The sequence below is a fragment of the Sorex fumeus genome, unplaced genomic scaffold (genome assembly GCF_029834395.1).
Source record: "Sorex fumeus unplaced genomic scaffold, SorFum_2.1 ptg000015l, whole genome shotgun sequence".
Classification (NCBI taxonomy): domain Eukaryota; kingdom Metazoa; phylum Chordata; class Mammalia; order Eulipotyphla; family Soricidae; genus Sorex; species Sorex fumeus.
Genome location: NW_026606072.1, coordinates 5,662,729 through 5,686,363, shown reverse-complemented (window position 1 = coordinate 5,686,363; position 23,635 = coordinate 5,662,729).

Below are 23,635 nucleotides of genomic sequence, written 5' to 3'. Positions count from 1 at the left end.
AACCATGCAAGCAAGCCAGGTTCTGAACAGGATTCAGCACCATAGACCATATCCACATGATAACCAAGCTCATTGAGGTTTCCCAGGAGTTCAAGATGCCACTCTGTCTAACGTTCATTGATTTAAAGATGGCCTTTGATTCTGTTGAGATGGAAGTGGGTCATGGAAGCCCTAGCCAATCAGGGCATTCAAACTCAATACATCAGTATCCTCCATGAGCTATATTATGAATTCACTACCAGGATCTCACCATTCTACAAAGAAGTGATCATTGATGTCAAGAGAGGGGTTCGGCAGGGTGATACCACTTCATCAAAACTCTTCAGTGCCACCCTCAAGAACGTAATGTGACAACTGGAATGGGAAGGAATGGGAGTGAAGATAGACGGTCGGCAACTACACCACCTCCACTTTGTTGATGACATCGTTCTAATAACAACAAACATTAGCCAAGTGGCTCAAATGCTGGCTGTCTTAGACCATGAGTGTGGAAAGGTCAATTACAGCTGAATCTCACAAAGACAATATTCATGAGAAACAGTCTCGTTCTTGATGTTCCATTCGCTCTCAAGGGAACGATCATCTCCGAATGCAACAGTTATGTGTACCTAGGTTGAGAAGTCAACATGTCGAATGACCTGGCACCTGAGTTGCGCAGGAGGAAGAGAGGCTTGGAATGCCTTCAAGAGCATAAAAGAAATAGCTAAGAGGATGAAGAACCTCCGGCTCTGGGCACATCTCTTCGATTCCTTGTTCTCCCTGCATTAACATATGCCTCAGAGACCTGGGCCCTACAAAAACCGGATGAGAACACTATTTGGGTCTCCCAAAGAGGAATTGAAAGAGCTGTGCTTGGAGTATCATGTTTCACTCAAATGAGAGAAAGAATCCGGAGTTCCGACCTCCATCAATGATCAAGAATCAGGGACGCTGTCTTGTTTGCCAAGGTATCGAAAATCAGGTGGGCTGGACATGTAATGAGATTTAGAGATGACCAGTGGACTAGAGCCGTTACCAACTGGAATCCATCAACGAGATGGTCAAACTTCTTCATCAAGACCCTGAACGATAGATTTGAGGCTCTTTGTGTTGCTAGAATGAGCAGACGCCATTGGGCTACACTAGCATGAGATAGGGAAGAATGGAGATGTTACTGGCGCCCACTTGAGCAAACTGATGAGTAGCGGGATGTCAAGTGATCAAGATATATATCTCACGATCACGATCATCTTCTTGTGCATTGATTGCCTCGAGCAGGCACCAGTAACTTCTCCTTCACCCTAGCCCTGAGATTTTCAAAAGTGCCATATTCAAGGCTCTTTTAGGATTAGGAGAATGAGACCCATCATTGTTACTGGTATTTGGCATATTGGGTACACCACGGGGAATTTGCCAGACTCTGCCATGTGAGCAGGTAGCCCGCCAGGTTGTCCAAAGTAAGCAGGAGATAGTAAGATGTCGCTTCCAGGAGCTAGGTTTTATAGTCTCTGGGTCTTGGCCGTTGATGGGATTACATGGAGCTGGGGGGCAGTTGGTGGGTGTGACCCCTGCCTACTGGAAGATGGAGGATCTGGGTGGAGGATGCTGAGCCCCAATCCAAGCAGGCTTGGAGATCTCAGCCCCGGGACCCACATGCCTTTGTTCCTCTGCCAGTACCTTCATGCATGTGGAGAGTGGACTCAGCATGGTTGTGGCTGGTTCTGGAGGTCTTCGGCTGCTGGGGCTCTGCTGGAGGGGGGGGATGGCGGCGAAGCTCAACCCGCCCCCCTCCAAGGGGCCCCAGCCAGGTGTGGGGGCAGGAGACTCTGTGCCGTTCTCTTCCGGGAGCTGGGTTTTAATGTGTATATATATATGTATATATATATATATATTATATATATATATTTTTTAATAACCCCCATCTTCACTGTTTCTCAAATATTTTCTCTTCTGATTCTTCACTTAAAATTAGTTAACAAGAAACCATGTGGCTTACTGAAAGTTACTTTGTACGGTAATTTGCTAGTGGAAGGTGTAAAACACCATGTCAGGATAGTCCCTGGAGATTGTCGCTTCCCTTCTGATTAGGCCCCCAGTTTCCTCCAAATAACAAAGTGTTAGGAGTCAGAAGATGAGGGCAAGTGATCAAAAGCAATGAGGAAAGGATTCTATTCAACTTTACCTATAAACCAAGGAAATGTACTTATCCTGATGGGGGGTGCCAGTCACACAGACCTTTGCACTCTTTTCTCCCTTTCTGTTTGGAAAGTTGTAGTGTGGGTATTATGATTTTGGAACCTACAGCCATATTGTGACCAAGAGGGAGATGATGACCTTTCAGTATCTATATTGCTAGTCATAACGCCTGAAAAGAAAGTGTGTGAGAGAGAGACAGAGACAGAGAGAAAGAGAGAGAAGTGCCTGTTATAGAGGAAGCGGACAAGGGCAAGGGAAACTATGGACATAGGTGATAGGTGTCGGAACATTATAAGACTGAAACCCAATCATGAACAACTTTGTAACTGTGTATCTCACTGTGATCCAATTTTTTAAAAAACCCACACAGATAGATGGCAGAGAGCAAAGAAGAGCGTGGGTCCTTGACAACATCCTTTAGACACTGAATTTATCCTGGGTTTTTCTCTTCTTTAATTTCTGGATGTAAAAACAAAACAAAGCAAAACACTTTCGTAGTTAGTTGCAAGTGTTCATTGATTGCCCTCACCCAAGGTGGACCAAGATAATGAAGGTCTGTCTGGGGTATGGCTTTTTTTTCTCTCCTGTTTCCCTTCCCTCCTCCACCCTGTATATAAACCTAGAAAGTAAACCTTGGGACAGGAAGGAATGAATTCTAATAGAGCCTTTCTCTATCTTGTTACTGACAAGATCAGTTAATTTACAAGTTTACCATGATTCTAAGAACTAATGAGATTACTGGAAATGTTTTGAGACTTCAGATTCAACAAACTTCAGCTCTTTTCTGGGCTCACCGAACCTCTTTCTGAAAAGGCCACTGATGATAAGCATCATAAATTGGAACCATCTGGTCATGTAAACTTACAGAAGGGTGGGGAAAAAATCTGAAAAGGGACTAGAGAGGTATTACAATGGGTAGGATGCTTGTCTTGCATGCTGACAACCTGTGTTGAATCCTTGGCATCCCATGTGGTCCTGGTGCACTGCCAGGAGTAATTCCTAACTGTAGAGCCAAGAGTAAGCTCTGAGCACTGCTGGATGTGAGCCCCCCTTACCCACACCACCACCACCACCAAAAAAAAAAAAAAAGGGTAGAAGAGAAAGTAGAATGAATGTCTAGAAGAAATTCATTTCTTAAGATTTGAACCTTACTGCTATCTTTTCTTATTATTAAAAATAATTTTTAATGGTGAGATTTTTTTTCTTCACATAGACTTTGATTATGAAATTGATCACAGGGTGCTGGAGCAATAGCACAGAAGGTCGGGTGTTTGCCTTGCATGTGGCCAACCTGGGTTCGATTCCCAGCATCCCATATGGTCCCCTGAGCACCGCCGGGGTGATTCCTGAGTGCAGAGCCAGGAGTAACCCCTGTGCTTCGTTGGGTGTGACCCGAAAAGCAAAAAAAAAAAAATGAAATTGATCCCAACTTTTGAGAAATCAAAAACTGCTTAGCCTCAAACAAGTTTTCTTTAGAAGCATAAGGTCTCCTTCCTCGGAACACCAAGAATAATTTAATGCTAATAGAAAACTTCATAAGCACACAAACTGTGACTTCCCCAGAGTTTGCACTCACATAGTTAATCTTTGATAGGTTTATTTCTTAGTTTTCATAAGGGAAGAGTTTTCTTTTCCAAGTACTAATCAGCAGCTAGTGGTGAAAGGCAGGGTCCCCAACTCCCACATAAGACAAAGGGATATTTTTAGTACTAAAGGATAAGTCTGTAAATCATATTTAATGAAGGGATAATTATAAGACTTTACATAGAGCGTTGTGGGGTTTATTTTAGCATTCTTTTAGGAAAAGATTCACATCTTTGGCATACTGAAAAGGCACATGAAACATAAGCAAAAACCATTTACATCAAGGAAATGTTTTTATTTGATTACAAAGCCATTTCAGTACCTCAGGAGCAGTCTGGGTTTGCAGGGGTTCAGAGTAGGGACAGGTGCTTTTGAAAAATTCACATAACCAATACGCTAGTCAATACATGAGTGATGGAAAAGACAATTCGGGTTATGGACGACAAATGCAAATATATGACTACTAAATATATTCAGCAACTTGCAAGTTTAAAAGTAAAGAGAAATTAAAATTATGCAATGAAACATATTTTTACTTACCAAATTTTGAAAAATTTAAATATATAAAGGAATATTTATTTAAATAACTTTAAGTGATTTTAATTTAATTTAAATTTGTCATATATTAATTTAAACAGTATTTGAATTAAGTAGAATAATTTACTGTATAGTGGTTTAAATAATTTGGTGAGATCTAAATAATTTGGTAATATTTAAATAATTATACATAATAATTGATGCTACGTACATGATTATAACATAAAAGTATTTTTGAGAGTGTATGTAAATTGGTAGAGCTGGCGAGAATTTTGTCCATTTCTATAGAGAACTGTTAACATACCCATCCTTTTCTGATCTAAGAGTTTCATTTCTTCATGTAGTAAGCAGGTTTAGGAAGACGCCACACTCATGGTGCTTCTCCTGATGACCCTGTGCATTTTTTCTGCTGACTGACCCAGGATCTGACTTCAGTGGGTCACACTCCATCTCTGGCAGAGGAGACAATTAAGCACACAAAAGCCCCTTGGACCCTGCCTTCCTGAGTCTAGTTTATCTACAGAGGTCTTTATAAGCGGCTCCTACCTCTTTTCAATAATAGTTATGCAAAACAAACAGTTATGATATACCTTCACAATACTCCTTGACCCAGAATTTCTTTCTTCCTTTATAAATCTGGTATGTGTGGGGCTGGACCAATAGTACAGTGGCAAGGGCACCTGTCTTGCATGCAGCCCAGCTGGGTTTGATCTCTGACACCCCATATGTCTTCCAAATCCCACCAACAGTGATCCCTGAGCTCAGAGCCAAGAGTACGTGCTGAATATTGCTGGGTATGGCCCAACAACAATACTAAAAAAGAGAAAACTGGTCTGCAAAATTAATCTGATATTTGTACATAAAGAATACTGGGATTATTTAAGATATTTTAGAAAAACAGAAAAATTAAGATGTTCAAAGATTGGGGAATTATTGAGTAAATCATATTTTAGTTATACTTTTAATGAAAAGTATAATTTATTTAATTTTTAATTTTTATTAGTGAGACACCATGAGTTACAGTTGTAGACTTACAAATTTTTGTGCTAGGGTTTCAATTATACAATAATCAAATATCCATCCTTCCACCAGTGCCCATTTCCCACCACCACAGATCCCAGTATCCCTCCTACCTCCCATACCCCCCCAAAAAAGTATAATTTAAAGTGATGTTTCAAAAGAAAAATCAAATACAAAATTATAAAAATTGCATGTCAAGTGAAAAATAGTGTGATGTCAACTCCAAGTTTTATATGCATTCACTTTAAGATGAATGAAAAAAATATAAAGCACCATTGAAAGTCTGTTCCCAACTCTGCAGTAATACTGTCTCATAGTATGAAATTACCATAAAATGATGAAGAAAATGACAATATTTATGGAACATCACAGCTCTATTGTTCTTCCAAATGGCATGTGTTACAGTCAGAGCAAATCAACTAAGTATTAGAAATTCACACATTTATATCCATTATCTTGGCATTACTTCCTCGGATAAAATCCTAGAGGCAGAAAATGATAGTGCCTTGTCCCTGGTTTCACCTGTAATCTAGCTGAAGCCATTATCACCTTCTTTATTTGTTTTATTTTCCTTTTCCTCGGATTTACTGAGACTAGTCAAATAAGTACAAAAGAAATAGGTACAAATGGGTACATTATACTATTGTATAATGGTTGTACAATTTTTTTGTTTTGCCTTCTGATTTTAGAACTTTAGATTCTGTTCCACTTTCAGGGATTGGGGGGGGGGAGGTTTAGGGGAACACCAATATTCTGTCTATAGCAAGTTGTATTTTTATTTCCCAGGAAAATTTTTTATCAGGCACTTAGTGATAATCTTATCTTTGTTCATTTTTTTCTTTTGGTTTTTCGGTCATACTTGTTGTTCAGGGATTATTTCTGACTCTTCACTCGGGAATTATTCCTGGTGGTGCTTGGGGGACCACATGGGATGTCAGGGATTTAACCAGGTTTGGCTGCATGCAAGGCAAACTGTCTACCCACTGCATTATCTCTATGGCCCCCCTTTGATAGTTTTTATATTAACATCTGAGTTTAACAAGCAGAACACATTCATGTAAGAAGTATCTACCCCCTCAAAAAAGAAAGAAATGCAATGAAATAAAATAAACTGAGACAAATACAAGAAGACCATTTTTCTACACTATCCCTGTCACTGTCACTTTTCTCCCATTGTTCATTGATTTGCTCGAGCGGGCCAGTAACATTGTGAGACTTGTTACTGTGTTTGGCATATCAAATACATCATGGGCAACTTGCAAGGCTTTTCTACACTAAGAAAACTTATTTTCTTTTGTCTTTTTGAAGTTTTGGGATTATAACAGTGACTATTACCTTTAGAGTCAGAAAAATATTTTTGTGTCTATGTGGAGAGGTGTGCTGGGGATTGAACTCAGGATCTCATTCATACAAAGTGAGAAGTTCACCAGTGAGCTGCACCCGAGGTCCAGATAGATCTATTTTAAAGAAATAGAATTAGGCAAACTCTTTGCATTCATCTGGAGTAGAATGATGAGTGCAGTTTAGTCCGTTTGGGACAGAAGTCTCCAACTGGTTTATCTGATTATCTGCCTAATTTTTGCTTTGACTTTGATGATGAATTTACTTTTCTGTTGTCAAAAATGAGCTAGTTCACCACATGTTTGTTAAAAAGCATTCATGTTTCTTTATGTCCTACCCATGAGAGACATCATTCTGTATCTGTTCTCCTATCTGACTTCAGTTAGCATGATAACCTCCAATTCTGTCCAGGTAGTGGTAAATATTGCCTGGCTTCATTTTATCTCGTAGTCAAATAGTAGCAATAGGTTTACAGAACTGAGCTTATACCAAGGGTGGGGAAAGTGGTTATGAGGGGACCCAGAGACAATAAGGGGGGGGAGTGGAGACTCTGCTGAAGAATGTAGTGTTTGAAAGTTGTATACATGAGACCCTATCATTAATACAGAACTTCAAAAAATAATCACAGTACTTCAAAAAAGTTTTTTTCTTGTTAAACTCAAATGTTAATATAAAAACTATCAAAAAGGGGCCACAGAGATAATACAGTGGGTAGACTGTTTGCTTTGCATGCAGCCAAACCTGATTAGATCCCTGATGTCCCATATGGTCCCCCAAGCACCAGATTCAGCAGTGCTCAGGGTTTACTTCTAGATTTGCACATAGGGATCACTCAGGGGACCATATGTGCAGACCAGATCTGCACATAGGGATCACTCAAGGGACCAAGCAAGAGCTTGAACCCTGGGTTGGTCATGTACAAGGCAAGTGGCCTACATGCAGTACTATCTTTCCAGCCCCTTCAAAAAAATTTTTAAACAATGTGTAACTAGGTTCCTGGGATTCTGACTCCATGATTTCACAGCCAGTTGCCAGCAGGTTCAGTCCCACTTATGTCATGAATTAAAAAAAAAAAATCACATTGAACTAGGCTCCATTGGACAATGAAGGTCAGAGGATTGAATTGTATCATTGTCCATGTTGGCTAATATGTCACTTCAGTGATTTTCTTTTCTTTGCCATGATTGATCAAACATCTCACTACTCTTTCTTGCTCCAGGAAAAGTAAATAGTATATAACACTACAGCCTATCTCAGACTATGGCTTGTCATGCCTTTGCCATTTCCCTTGCTCTATCTCCAATGCAAATTTTATGATCAGTTGATAAAATGTCCAGGTGTTGCTTACCTGATATGTTGCTTGTTACAGCACGGGAAAATATAAAACTGTATCCCTGCCCAGATGATTCTAATCTAATTCATAAACAGGGAGAGGTGAAAAATTGTTAAGGTTCCCAGGTGATTTTATCAAGCATCATGGGTACAAAACCCATGAATTTCTTTGGATTAACTAGACAGAATTAAAACCTAGTGAGTAGTAATATAAAGTAAATTTGTTATATGCCTGAGGGGGCAAGCTGGAGTTGGGAAGGAAACTGGGGACATTGGTGGTGAGAAGGTCACACTGGTAGTGACAGAGCACTAAATGTCTTAAAACAATTCTATTATGAACAACTTTGTATATTCAGTGTTTCAATAGCACCGTAGCACTGCCATCCTGCTGTTCATCAATTTGCTTGAGCAGACACCATTAAGATCTCCATTGTGAGACTTACTGTTGTTACTCTTTTTGGCATATCGAATATGCCACAGGGAGCTTGCCAGGCTCTGTCGTGTGGGCAGGATACTCTCAGTAGCTAGCCAGGCTCTCCAAGAGGAATCGAATCTGGGTAAGCCGCATGCAAGGCAAATGCCCTATCAGCTGTGCTATCACTCCAGCCCCAGTGTTTCAATAAAAAACAATTTGCTCAAGCGGGCCCAGTAACGTCTCCATTGGAGACTTTGTTGTTACTGTGTCTGGCATATCGAATACGTCACGTGGAGCTTGCCAGGCTCTGCCGCGTGGGCGAGACATTCTCGGTAGCCGGGCTCTCCCAGAGGGGTGGAGGAATCAAACTCGGGTCGGCCGTGTTGCCTGCGTGCAAGGCAAACGCCCTACCGCTGTGGGCTGGAGCAATAGCACAGCGGTTGGGCGTTTGCCTTGCACGCAGGCAACATGGCCGACCCGAGTTCGATTCCTCCGCCCCTTTCGGAGAGCCCGGCAAGCTACCGACAGAGTCTCGCCCGCGCGGCAGAGCCTGGCAAGCTCCCCGTGACGTATTCGATATGCCAGACACAGTAACAACAAAGTCTCCAATGGAGACGTTACTGGGCCCGCTCGAGCAAAAAACAATTAAATACTTTAAAAATAAAACCTTTTGAGTATACTGGAATCTAACTTAACTCTTCAAACTGATGAAAGAGAGTTATCTGTCCATTTCAGACATATGAACCAGTGCTTATGCATAACCATTCATGTCTTTAGCTTGTCTACCCCTATTACTAGAACCATTTCTTCATTCCAAAGATCCAGACTACATTACTATGTGGCCCAGTGACTACCTATCTACAAGCCAGTTCCACCAATCTTGCAGTTCCACACATTCCAGCTAATAGGTGGGCCAGCCAGTCTCTCCCTCACCTCCTTCTATTAGTGCTACATCAATGACTATAGTACCATCCATGCCACTCCCAAGCTAGACAGCTCAAATTCATCTCGCTTTTGTCTAATTCTAACATCAAATTCCATGGAACCAGGGATTGTATATGCACATGCTTTCTATAGTCAGGTTGGAAATTTAAGGGAGAGTCAGTGTCCCTGGGTAAAAAAAGTGGATCCTCCATTAAAATGCAATCAAAGCTCAATCAGTGCATACAATATTTCTGGCAATTCCCACTTTTCTGAAGTCTCAACTTTTGTTTCTTTAGGGTTTTGTTTGTTTGGTTGGTTAGTTGGTTTGGGGGACCAAATCCAGAGATGCTCTGGGCTTATTCCTTTCATTGCACTCGGGAATCACACCTGGTAATGTTCACGGTTCCATATGGGATGCTGGGGATCTAACACAGGTCATCTGTTTGCAAGGCATATATCCTTCCTGCTAAAGTATTACTCTGACCCCTGGAGTCACTACATTGTGTCTGTTTCTTCTTCTTCTTCCCTTCATTCTCTTTGCCACTGACCTAGTCAGACCCTTATTTCTTCACCGCTATCCTGATACAAGCTGAGTAGTTCCTGAGCCACACACACCAAAACCCTGCTATTCTGAGTGCTCAGAATCTATCTGGGTTTGGCTCCCACAACCACAATTAGCAGTACTCGTCTTGGACAAATGACCTAACTTTACTGTGCTCCAGTTTTCTCCTTCGTAAATTAAAAAAATAATTTGGTTACTTCAACAAGTGACCCTAAAGACAAAATCTAGTCGCCGTATAAACTTTCTTGATACAACATAAACAATATATTTAAAATATAATTTATACGAATAATATCTTATTAAAGCTCAGCTTCATTTAAAAGTTTTCCAGGTCCTCCACACTTTGGGGTCTTCTAATTTCCTGTAGAATCCTTTACCACAGTATTCTTTTTTTTAAAATGGATGTTATATCTTGATATTGCCACTGTATATAACTATTTTTTATTATTTTTTTATTTTTAGTGAAACACTATGAGGTACAGTTGTAGATTTACAATTTTTTGTGCTTGGGTTTCGATTATACAATGATCAAATACCCATCCCTCCACCAGTGCCCATTTTCTACCACCATGGATAATATCCCTCCCACCCCCATCCCTCCCATCTCACCCTGCCTCTGTGGCAGGGCAATCCCTTGTGTTCTCTCTCTCCTTTTGAGTGTTGTGGTCTGCAAAAGAGGCTTTGAGTGGCAAACATGTTCAGTCCATAGTATACTTTCAACATGCATCTCCCTTCCTGGGAGGATCCTCCAAACACCCTTTGTTTGGTGCTCCCTTCTCTATCTGAGTTGCCCTTTCCCCTAGAATGCCTGGCTGGCCTCTGAGCTATGGAGTAATCCTCCTGGTGTTGATCTCAGCTATTCTTGGGTATTAATCTCATACTTTGTTACTTTATATCCCCCAGATGAATGCAATCTTTCTATGTCTATCCCTCTCTTTCTGACTCATTTCGCTTAGCATGATACTTTCCATATTGTACCACTTGTATGTAAATTTCATGACTTCATCTTTTCTAAGAGCTACATAGTACTCCATTGTGTAGATGTACCAAAGTTTCTTTAACCAGTCATCTGTTCTTGGGCATTCAGGTCTCTTCCAGTTTCTGGCTATTGTAAAGAGTGCTGCAATGAACAAACAAGTGCAGATGTCACTTCGACTATACATTTTTGCCTCTCTGGGATATATTCCCAGGAGTGGTATTGCTGGGTCAAATGGGAGCTCAATTTCTAATTTTTTGAGAATCGTCCATACTGTTTTCCAGAAAGGCTGAACCAGTCGACATTCCCACCAACAGTGAAACAGTGTCCCTTTCTCGCCACATCCGCCAGCATCGTTTGCTTTTGTTCTTTTGGATGTGGGCCAGTCTCTGAGGTGTGAGATGGTATCTCATTGTGGTTTTGATCTGCATCTCCCTGATAATTAATGATGTAGAACATTTTCTCATGTGCTTTTTTGCCATTTGGATTTCTTCTTTGAGAAAGTTTCTGTTCATTTCATTGCCCCATTTTTTGATGGGGTTGGATGTTTTCTTCTTGTGGAGTTCAACCAGTATTTTGTATATCCTTGATATCAACCCCTTGTCAGATGGACCACAGTATTCTTACAATAGCATTTCACACATTGAATTGCTCATTTATGAGTTCATGCTTTATAGCTTTTACTTACACTTTGTTGCTGTATCCTTATTGCTGTCTAGAGAAATTTTGTGAATTTATGATTTCTTTATATCCAGATCATAGGCAAACTTATTTTTTTAATGTGTGGGGTGGTGAGGAGGAGTGGGGTGAGCCATACCTGACGGTGCTCAGGTGCTAATCCTAGTTCCATGCTAGGAGTGACCCCTGGTGGTGCTCAGGGAATCATATGTGGTGCTGGGAATTCAACTGGGTTGATGAGACTCAAGAAGGCAAACTTATTCTTTTTATTTATTTATTTATTTATTTATTATTGAAACACAATAAGGTACAGTTATAGACTTACAAATTTTTGTGCTTGGATTTCAGTTATACAATGATCAAGTACTCATCCCTCCACCAGCGCCCATCCTCCACCACCACGGGTCCCAGCATCCCTTCCATCCCCCATCCCCCCATCCCAACCTGCCTCTGTGGCAGGGCATTTTCCCTTGTTCTCTCTCTCTTCGTTTAGGTCCTGTGTTTTGCAAGAGAGGCATTGAGTGGCAATCATGTTTGGTCTGTAGTCTACTTTCCGCATGCTTCTCCCACCCTGGGAGGATCCTCACAACACCCTTTATTTGGTGCTCTCTTCTCTATCTGAGCTTCCTTTTCCCCTAGCACGTGTGGCTGGCCTCCAAGTCATGGAGCAAAATTCCTGGTACTAATCTCAGCCACTCCTGGGTGTTAGTCTCCCATTTTGTTGCTTTATGTTCCCCAGATGAATGCAATCTTTCTGTGTCTATCCCGCTCTTTCTGACTCATTTCGCTTAGCATGATACTTTCCATGTAGTACCACTGGTATGTAAATTTCATAACTTCATCTTTTCTAACAGCTACATAGTACTCCACTGTGTAAATCTACCAAAGTTTCTTTAACCAGTCATCTGTTCTTGGGCACTCAGGTTTTTTCCAGATTTTGGCTATTGTAAAGAGTGCTGCAATGAACAAACAATTGCAGATGTCACTTCGACTATACTTTTTTTGCCTCTCTGGGATATATCCCAGGAGTGGTATTGCTGGGTCAAATGGGAGATCAAATTCTAGTTTTTTGAGAATCGTCCGTACTGTTTTCCAAAAGGGCTGAACCAGTCGGCATTCCCACCAGCAATGAAAGACAGTCCCTTTCTCGCCACATCCATGCCAACACTGGTTGCTTTTGGTCTTTTGGATGTGGGCCAGTCTCTGTGGTGTGAGATGATATCTCATTGTTGTTTTGATCTGCATCTCCCTGATGATTAATGATATAGAGCATTTTCTCATGTGCCTTTTTGCCATTCGGATTTCTTCTTTGCGAAAGTTTCTGTTCATTTCATTGCCCCATTTTTTGATGGAGTTGGGTGCTTTCTTCTTGTGGAGTTCAACCAGTACCTTGTATATCCTTGATATCAACCCCTTGTCGGATGTGTATTTGGCGAATATCCTTTCCCATTCTGTAGACTGTCTTTGTATTTTGGTCACTGTTTCTTTGGAGGTGCAGAAGCTTCTTAGTTTAAGATAGTCCCATTTGTCTATCTCTGTTTTCATTTGCTTGGCCAGTGGTGTGACATCTTTGAAGATACCATTAGCTTCAATATCATGGAGGGTTTTGCCAACTTTGTCTTCAATGAACTTTATGGATTCCGGTCTGATGTTGAGGTCATAAATCTATTTTGATCTTACTTTTGTGCATGGCATTAGGCAGAGATCTGAGCCCACTTTTTTGCATGTAGCCATACAGTTTTTCTAGCACAATTTATTAAAGAGGCTTTCCCTGCTCCATTTCACTTTTCTTGCCCCCTTATCAAAATTAGATGATCATATGCTTGGGAGGAGATGTCAGTATATTCAACTCTGTTCCATTGGTCTGCAGCTCTGCCTTTGTTCCAGTACCATGCTGTTTTAATTATTACTGCTTTGTAGTAGAGCTTGAAGTTAGGCTGGTTGATTCCTCCCATTTTCTTTTCCCAAGAATTGCTATAGCTATTTGTGGGGGCTTATTGTTCCATATAAATTTCAGGAGTGTTTGCTCCATTTCTTTGAAGAATGTCATGGATATCCTTATAGGGATCACATTGAATTTGTACAGTGCTTTGGGAAGTATTGCCATTTTGACAATGTTGATTCTCCCCATTCATGAATAGGGGATATCTTTCCATTTCCTCATTTCCTCTTTTATTTCCTGAAGTAGTGTTTTGTAGTTTTCTTTGTTACAGGTCCTTTACTTCCTTAGTTAAGCTGATTCCCAGGTACTTGATTTCCTGGGGCACAATTGTGAATGGGATTGTTTTCTTCATGTCACTTTCTTCTCTTTCACTATTTGCGTATAGGAAAGCCATTGATTTTTGGATATTGATTTTATAGGCTGCCACTTTACTGTACAAGTCTATTGTTTCTAGGAGTTTCTTGGTAGAGGTTTTAGGGTTCTCTAAGTATAGTATCAAATCATTTGAGAATAGTGAGAGCTTGATTTCTTCCTTCCCTACCTGGATGCCCTTAATATCTTTTTCTTGCCTAACTGCTATTGCAAGTACTTCCAGTACTATATTGAACAGCAGTGGAGAGAGTGGGCATTCTTGTCTTGTCCCTGATCTTAGGTGGAAGGCTCTCAGTTTTTTCCCATTGAGGATGATGGGCAAACTCATTCTTGACCCTTTTATTGATGCCCCTTCTTTCTCCACCCTCCTCCTCATGTCCAAGAAATTATAAGTTCCTAGAGATCTGGTCTTGTCCTATTTGAAAATCATTGTAACATTTAAAATTTTTATTTTATGACTCAGCAATTATTGAAGAGCTTGGTGTAAAGAAAATTTTGCTAAAGTTTGTTGAGAATTGTCAAATGTATATAGATGTTCTCATCTCTATTCCAAACTGAGATAGACATTTCTCAGATCAAAATCATCTAAGTTTCGAGTGATAAGACCTAAATGTTTAGACTGATGAGACTCATGCTACTCAGCTAAGGTATGCATTGTTCTAAGTCTGTTCAGAACCTTTGGTTGTAATAGAAATCTGATTCAGATTTAAACAAGGGAGGAAATCTGGAGCCACCAGACCATGAAATAGAAAGAGCCATCAAGGGTGTTCAATCACTGTATGAGTGAAACTCAAACATGAAAGTTTTGTAACTGTAGATCACAGTGATTCAACAAAAAGGAAAGAAGAAAGAAAGAAAGAAAGAAAGGAAGGAAGGAAGGAAGGAAGAAAGAAAGAAAGAAAGAAAGAAAGAAAGAAAGAAAGATCAAAGTTTGCTCTTGTAATTCCACAGTGTCACCAAAAGGTCAACTTCACATGTTCTGTAATCTGTCTTCTGAGTGGGAGTTTGAACCCTAAGGCTGACTGCCCTAAGTACCATAAGGTGATTGCCAGCAGCTTCAGGGGAGTCTATGCTCCCTCACTCATGTCCATGGGACAATTCACCATGTGTGCTCCAAGATGAATCCTATAGAACCAAATTAGGCAAAATGCCAGTGGTGCTCCTTGGATTTGGAAAATGTAAAGGCTCCATCCACCAGAAACACAGACTCTCTAGGTGGCTTCCATAGAAGAGGAAAATTCTTACTAGAAGTATTCAGGAAACAACTTAGTATATTTAGATTCCATTCTTCTACCAATAGAGGTAGAGAGTAGGGCTATTTGAATGATAGCCTCCATGCAAACATAGCAGACACCAGGCTAACATGTTTCAGAGATCTTAAGATATTGTTAAAACTAAAAAGATGGCAAATGACTCAACTAATAAGCAGCATAAAATAAACTATGCCCCATGCAATCTCTGATACACACACAGAATGTACATTTAATGTGTCTACAAATCTTAGAAGAGTGTAATATTTATTTACTCAATAAATATTTGTCTGCTATATGCCTGAGCCAGTGAACATTAATCAGTCTCTGCTTTCTAGGATTTAGTAGTATTCTATCTTTTCCTTCTGTCTTTCATTATCAAGCTGAAGTAGCTAAACCCATCCCTTATCTTTGCTATAAACTCTTCAAATTCTACACTTCTGTTAGGCACTTTTGTTTCACCTAGATGACAGCTCACAGAATCCCCTTTAAGCTGTCAAGATATCTTTGGGGATTGAAGTGCTAAAATAAAGATGTGTCTGGCCCAGGAGCCTTCTCTCTAAGGGTGTCCAGAGTCATGCCAGCAGCAGAGAAGGGATTGTTCAGGTTGACCAGAGGCTGTCATGGCCCCTCTGAGTGGCCCTGGAGAGGCACTAAATATCCTATAATCATTCCAGCCATTCTTCTATATCATTACTTATCCAATAAAAGTAGTAAATTGGTGCCAGAGTGATAGTACAGTGGTTAGGGCACTTGTCTTGCATGTGGGTGAACTGGGTTCGATCCCTGGAACCCCATATGGTCCCCAGAGCCTGCCAGGAGCAATTCCTGAATACAGCCAGGAGTAAGCCCTGAGCATCATTGGGTGTCATCCCAAAACAAAGAGAAAATTGGTAAACTCTTTGAAAACTTGTTTTATAAAACGATCTTTAAATTATTTTATTTAAAATAAACAATTCAGGGTCAGGTGAATTCGGGTCTCCCAAAGAGGAATTGAAAGAGCTATGCTTGGAATATCACGTTTCACTCAAATGAGAGAAAGAATCCGGAGTTCTGACATCCATCGACGATCAAGGATCAGGGACGCTGTCTCATTTGCCAAGGTGTCAAAAATCAGATGGGCTGGTCACATAATGAGATTTAAAGATGACCGCTGAACTAGAGCTGTTACCGACTGGATTCCACGGGATGTCAAAAGACCGCGTGGCCGCCCACCTACCAGATGGTCAGACTTCTTCATCAAGATCATGAACGATCGGTTTGAGGCTCTTCATGTTCCCAGAGCGAACAGATGCCATTGGGCTACACTAGCACGCGACAGGGACAAATGGAGACGTTACTGGCGCCCGCTCGAGCAAATCGACGACTAATGGGAAGTTAAGTGATTAAGTGATTAAGTGAAAATAAACAATTCAAAAACAGTCCTTGATGCTCTTTATATATATATATATATAACAAATAAAAATAGCTTCCCAATTTCTAATGTAAGAAATATGAATTTGTTCCTAGCTGCCACTAAATTTCTCTGTCCTTTTTTTAAAATCTTATTTTTACCACTAGAATACTCACCAAGACAAAATATTTTTTTCATATATATAACAAAACCTAGAAACGGGTATCTAGATATTCATCTAAAATTATCTCCCCAAGCCTTAGTGCTTATGGAAAGAGGAAAATTTCATTTCATTAGAAAAGATTTTTACAAAGAATTCAAAAAGTTAAAACTGAATCTCCAGTTCCAGGAACAACAGTAGTATAGACTTCAAAAAAAGCAAATAATTAAACAAAGTTCAGCTTGTTTCACTTTGGGAAAATACTGGGTTTTGTCCAATTCCAATATAGGAGATAAAATATGACTTGGGGAGTTATATTATAATTGTCATTACAAAGTAAAATAGAGTGATGGTAAAAGAAAAAATATAGAACAAAAGATAACAAAGACAAGTTGTTTTGAATTTAGACTCTAATGCTCAGGAAAGTTGACTAGGGCTGAAATTCTTCAGAGCCGGTATCATGAAATCCAAGATTGGCTTAAAACCAGTGGACACCACTAATAAATATCAGATGGCCTGCAGTGTTTATAGCATTAAAAACATTTTTAAATGATCTATAAATTTCTATTCTGAAAAGCAGTAGATTAAAATAACATGGGTCATCCAATCAGTTATGAAGTAAAGGCTTCCTCCAAAGAGAATTAACTTAGCAGAAATTTCTCTTGGCAGGAATGTCTTAGAGTAAATGAGATCAGACTCTCAGTCCAATTTTAATAAGACTTCTATTCACCCCAGTTGTAGGGAGTAGTTCTGAGAGGGCTCCCACACAGAATGTCTTAGAAAATTGCTTCTCAGAGATATAAAAGTCTATATGTTTCACTTTTCACCCCATCCTACCTTGAGTAAATATTTTACTTCTGCCTGAGAAGTAAAATATTTAATTTTAACTGAATAGTTAAAATGCTACTAATATAGTATATTTAATAGTCTCTAGATTTTATTTTTGGGCACATAATTTTCTCAATCCTTATATTAAAATTTAACAATATGCCTTAATCATTATGCTATGTAAGACTATAAATCTTGTTCTTCTACATCTTCTATAGGAAGAAATGGCACTCTAAATATCCTGCAAAATTACCTAGTGTGTTTTGGGTGGGACCACACCCCTCAATGCTCCTGGTTCTGAACTCAGGAATTACTCCTGGAGGTACTTAGTGGTTCCAGAGATCAAACCTGGGTCAGTCATGTAGCATGTACAAGGCAACTGCCCGACCTGCTGTACTATTGCTTCGGTCCCATACCTTGTATTCTTGACTAAATATTGGAACAAACCATTCTACTTCGATATATTCAACAGAAGTTAACTAGTCTTCAACTACATCTTCCAAAATAACTCCATTAACATCCAAAGTATAAAATAACCAGTTAAAACATGGAGGAAATAGGACTAGTGAAATACTTATAAGGTTTTTAATAGAGAATTTGTGCAAATCCAACAAAAATATTGTATTCAGACAGAACATGTCATCTTTTTACACCCATCTAATTTCTCTTTGGAAATACCACTAATATGGACAGAGCATTGGGTTCATTCTTTTCTAACCATACTTTACTTCCCATTTCTCCTAGTGACTTTTGAACTGTCCTCATAATCCCTCTGTTCCCAAGATCTCTTATTGATCCCATCTGCACACAGGTACTCATTTCTAGATTATTAATTTCTCTATGGCATCTTCCATGGAAAACCCCCCATAATAGATCAATATATAAAAGACATAGAAGGAAAAGTTGCTGTTGAATCAGATGCTTAAAGTGTGGAAAGACTCTGACATCACACATCACTGGCATCATGAGTGAGAGCAGTGCATTATGTCTGCCATCAGGTGCAGAGTAGAGTGAATAAGACAGCAGTAACAATGGCAAATAAGTCTGTTTTCACTAACTCTTTGACCTGATCAGGAATGACCACCAAAGGACACTTAAATTCTGAGAAGCTGAGACACTGAAGTTGGCCAACTCTGATATAGATTTTATTTTTGTTAAATCACTGTGAAATACATAGTTAGAAAATTTTCGTGATTGGGTTTCAGTCATATAATATTCCAACACCCATCTCGTCACCAGTATACATTTTCCATCGCCAATTTCCCCAGTTTCCTTTCCTCTGATAAAGATTTTAAAGTAATTCTTCATATAGATCATGAAATCTATATGAATATACTTGTCTATATTACAAGAATTCCATGCAGGGGCCAGAGTGATAGTATAGTAGGTAGGGCATTTGCCTTGCACATGGCTCACCCAGGTTCAATGCCCGGCATCACATATGGTCCCCTGAGCAATGTCAAGAGTAATTCCTGAGTGCTGCAGAGTCAGGAATAACCCTGAGCATCACTGGGTATTACCTAAAAAGATAAAGAAAAAGAAAAAAGAAGAATTCCACACATAATCACTCAACTTTTCACAGAACTATATAGTAAGAACAGTTTATTATTGAAGCATTTTACTGCAGAGCTTGATCAAAACCCAAGTTTTACTGGATCAGATCTGACAATAATTTAACATCTGACAATCATTTCACAATGATTGCACAGATCTCTCATCTACAACATTTTCCTGGTCTACATCAGATACAGCAACTTCTCCAAAATAGAATTGTGTTGGGAGACATCTGACTTGTTCTTCTCTAACTTTGTTTTTCTGACTATGTATTTTGAACTTAAAAGAAAAGAGACCATACAGAACACTTAAGGGTCTCCTCCTTAAAAAGCTGTACCCACACCCATAGGAGTGTGCTGCCAAGGTGTTCTTCCATTTAAGTGCTTGCAGAGTCATATTCTTGAATACCTTGGAATTCTGCAGCGAGTCCAACTCGATTCTGGTTTCTCTGTGTTGGACAGACTCTGCTTTTCTTAATACATCTACATCATAAATATCTGCCAGGGCCAGCAATATTTCCTGGCCTCATGAGTGTATTGGTCTTCAGACATCATTGAATTTTTGGAGTAACTGTTAATAATAACCAGAAGAAAAGGGATATAAACACTGCAGTCTGCATTTCAGTGCAGAGTTGAGTTCGAAATTCATGTGAATCCCATCTATTCTCCAGACAGTGGAGATGGGAATGCCGAAGCAGAAAAGAGGCCAAGATGTGGAACTCATACTAGAAAGACTACAGAAAACATACCATTACAACTGGGACCGACCCAGCCTCAGTCCCTGCCCCCTCACTGAGACACAGGAGGTGCCTTGCTAGTGTGTGAGATACAGACCAGTTTTTTAAATGAATGGTGTATTTATATTGGATCCCAGGACTTTTCAGACAGAATTAAAGCCATGATTTTTCCCATGTGGAGTAATATGTCTGACCTCCAAGAAAGTCCATATTTCCAATTTTATTGGAGTTAAATCTATCAGATGGAGCTGAGGAGACCAGAAGTCTGGACTCTGTCATTTATTACTGATTTTACTCTGAGCAAGTCACATCACCTCTTTATCGTTCAACTTCATTAATCAACAGCAGGATGCATAAAATATTTATTGGGTGCCTGTTATGGGCCAGATTTTGTACTGGATGCTCAGGATGTAACCATAAGGGGACTTCTTTTTTTCACCTGCAATGTAAATAAGAGGCCTTAATTAGACTTCACCCCCCTCCCCCCCACCGCTTTAAATACTTGGGAGACAGAGAAGACAGGTAAGTGTCCCCAAGGTCTGTAGCGGTTACTCTTCAACAGTGGAGTGCGATGATCCTGGAGCCCACTGCCAACCGTCATAACCACCTCTCTCCTTCTCAGTGCTGGGAACGCACCATCAGGGTGCTAATGCATTCTGCCAAGACCTGCAGACCTCTGCCTTGCACTAATTCATCATTTAGTTTATAGATTAGTAAGTTATAAATATCCTATCCAAAATAAGTCATATATTCTCCTTTCCTTAAAGTATATTTCCAGAAAAACAGGTGTGCTTTATCTCCTTTCATATAAACATCAGAGCCTGACCCTGTAAGTTCATTTTAAAAAAAGAAATCATTGGTGGGTGGTAAAATTCCTTTTGGACTCCTGCTATTCATGGAGTTGATCTCAGAGTGATCAGTGATCATCTGGACAGCAAGGGGAAATTCATCACTTTGGAGGTTTGTCGACTGCTATAAACCAACCAAAGATAATGGTGCCTGCAGCAGCAATAAGGCGGGAGGGGCAGGGCAGTGTGGGAGCGGGAAAGGGCTGGCGCTAGGAAGCTGGGTTTGTTGGAGTTTCTACCACCTTAACAAAGAGAACCTGGGCATATCATTAACATGTCTGAATTTTAATTGTCTTATCTGAAAAATGGTTATACCTATTTCTCAGAGTTGTTATTATGATTCCAAAAGAGAGTATGTGTGAAATACACTCTACTGATGTTAAATTCTTTTCAGTATTAAAAGCAATTTCTCTTCAAATAATGTTGAAAATACCCGCTTGAGCAACATTTTAAAACCATAGGCCATAGACCCCTCTGCAGGTCCCTAGAATATCCCAAGGATGTCATAGGTAAAAATTGTATAAATAATGATGGGGTGGGTGGGGTGTGGCATAAAACTAGAAGTCCAACCAGTAAGATCAGGGTGTCGCAGGAAGGAAACAAGTTTGGAAGAAGGCCACAGTCAGAAAACAATGGAGAAATATCACTCTAGAGAGATGCTAGTTATCAATTAGAATCATAGAATTTTATTTTTTTTAATTTTTTTCTGTTTTTGCTTCTTTGGGTCACACCCAGCGATGCACAGGGGTCACTCCTGGTTCAGGCACTCATGAATTACTCCTGGCGGTGCTCTGGGGATCATATAGGATGCTGGGAATTGAACCCACGTCAGCAGCATGCAAGGCAAACGCCCTCCCCGCTGTGCTATCGTTCCAGGCCCTAGAATCATAGAATTTTAAATCTGACATGACAACTGCCCAGTTCACCTATGCCATTTTAGAGAAACCAAAGCCCAGAAAACCCGAGTTCATCATTAATAGTAGGATGAACTGTGCAAAGTGCACTATTTTAGAATGCCTTCTAAAATAGAATATTCAGACCCTCCCACCATATTGGCAAAATAGTTGCCACAGTGGTTAGGAACACATGCTCATATGACAAAATACAGGCATGAGGAGCAGTTTATGTGTGGGGGTGGGGTGGGGGTGTTAGGCGGGGAATCTTGCACTGCACATCTTTTCCTATGAGTGTAACTTTTCTCAGAGGTTCCTTATAAACTTTCCCTGAGGCCTCAGGATGGTGTCACGTACTCACCTCTATACCAATTATTGACAAAAATGAACTGGGATTAGCATTAGATGGCTAGATGGTTCATTACATTTTTACTGGAGTCTCCTTTAATGAGATAGTTGCTGATCCATGCTAAATGAAATCAGTTTCTATAACTAAAGAAGACATAGGAAGTAGTTATTGGGCTTGTAGTCAGTAGTGCCTGACATCTTGTCAGAATACCCCCATCATTATTTCTTGATTTGTTACCGATGGTGACTATAACTGGTGTCACATAAAGAAATAACCAACATATTCACAACCTACTTTCTTCTAAATACAGATGAATTTCCTCAAAAGTTTGTAATGTTTTAAAACACACATAAATATTTTGTTCTTATTTGTTATTCTTCATATATTAAGAAATGCAAGATTAAACTCTGAGATTAACTAGGAACTTAACCGAAATATTTATTCAAAGATTTAAAACTTAATTTTTTTATTAAGGCACTGTAATTTATGAAGTTATTTATAGTTAAGTTTTAGGCATGCAGTGCTCTGGCACTAATCTCACCACCAATATCCACTTCCCTTCACCAGTGTCCCCAGATTTCCTCCCACTCACCCACTTCCCTCCCACCTGTCTTCTTCACAGGCACATTTTAAGTTTGACTGCTATAGTTTAGATCTCATTCTTTCTGTATTGTTGGTTCTGTGGTTTGGACACAGAGCTATACCTCTCCTCTCCACCTCCAAAGTACCATGGCCCTTGATTTCTGCCCCTTGTTATTTCCCATCTATCTCTTCTTGTTACTCCCTCTATTTCTTCCCTCTATGGCCTTCTCCTTCTTATATTCTGGAGTCAAGGTATTGAGTTATAACCTCTATAACACCTTGAATTCTCTTATCCAATTTTTCTATATACACAAGTTCAAAACAATTTTTCCAGTTCTTACTAAGCACTAAAAACTATTCTTAGTGTGATTTATACATGATACTGGGATAAATGTTCAACTACATGAAGAAGTAAAGTAAATAAATGTCCAAGTCCATCAAGTGTTTAAATATTTTTGTAGGGGGAGTATTTCATTACACCCAGAAATGTTCAGGCTTACTCCTGGATCTGTGCTCAGGGATTATTCCTGCAGGGGTGCTGCAAAAAGTATGTAGCCTGTCTGAATGGAGTCTCTTGACAGGAAAGACATGAAATTTGAAAACCTCTTAGAATCTCAGGTTGTAAAAATATAATAAAAAAAAACTTCTAAGAGGTGCTGGAGTGATAATACAGTGGGTAGGGCACTTGCTTTGCACAAGACCTACTGGGGATCAATCTTTGGCACCACAGGTGGTCCCCCTAATCCCTGCCAGGAGTGATGACTGAGAACAGAGCCAGGAGTAAGTCCTGAGTGAGTATTGCTGGGTGTGACCAGAGGCCCCCCCCACTAGAATCTTTAACAAAGAAAGATGCTTGTAAAAATATTAGATCTATTCAAAACAGAACAACAAATGAAAGAAAACAATAAAACAAGGGGGAAATATTTTACTTTTTCTCTTCGTCACAGATTTGGTATTATTTTGAAATATCAAATAACAGTTTCTCTTTCAGCTTCCTCACAATCCTTTCCCATCTTATGCTTCAACAGCAATGCCTCAATGGCAACATTTTTGCCATCAATGGAAGTTTCCTTTATAGTAAATTATGGTTGATGTGTTTATGTACAAAGGATAAAAAGTTCCTGTTTCAAATTAGACTGGGGTGTCAATATGATAAAGATCAGGATAATTAAGCAGATATGAGA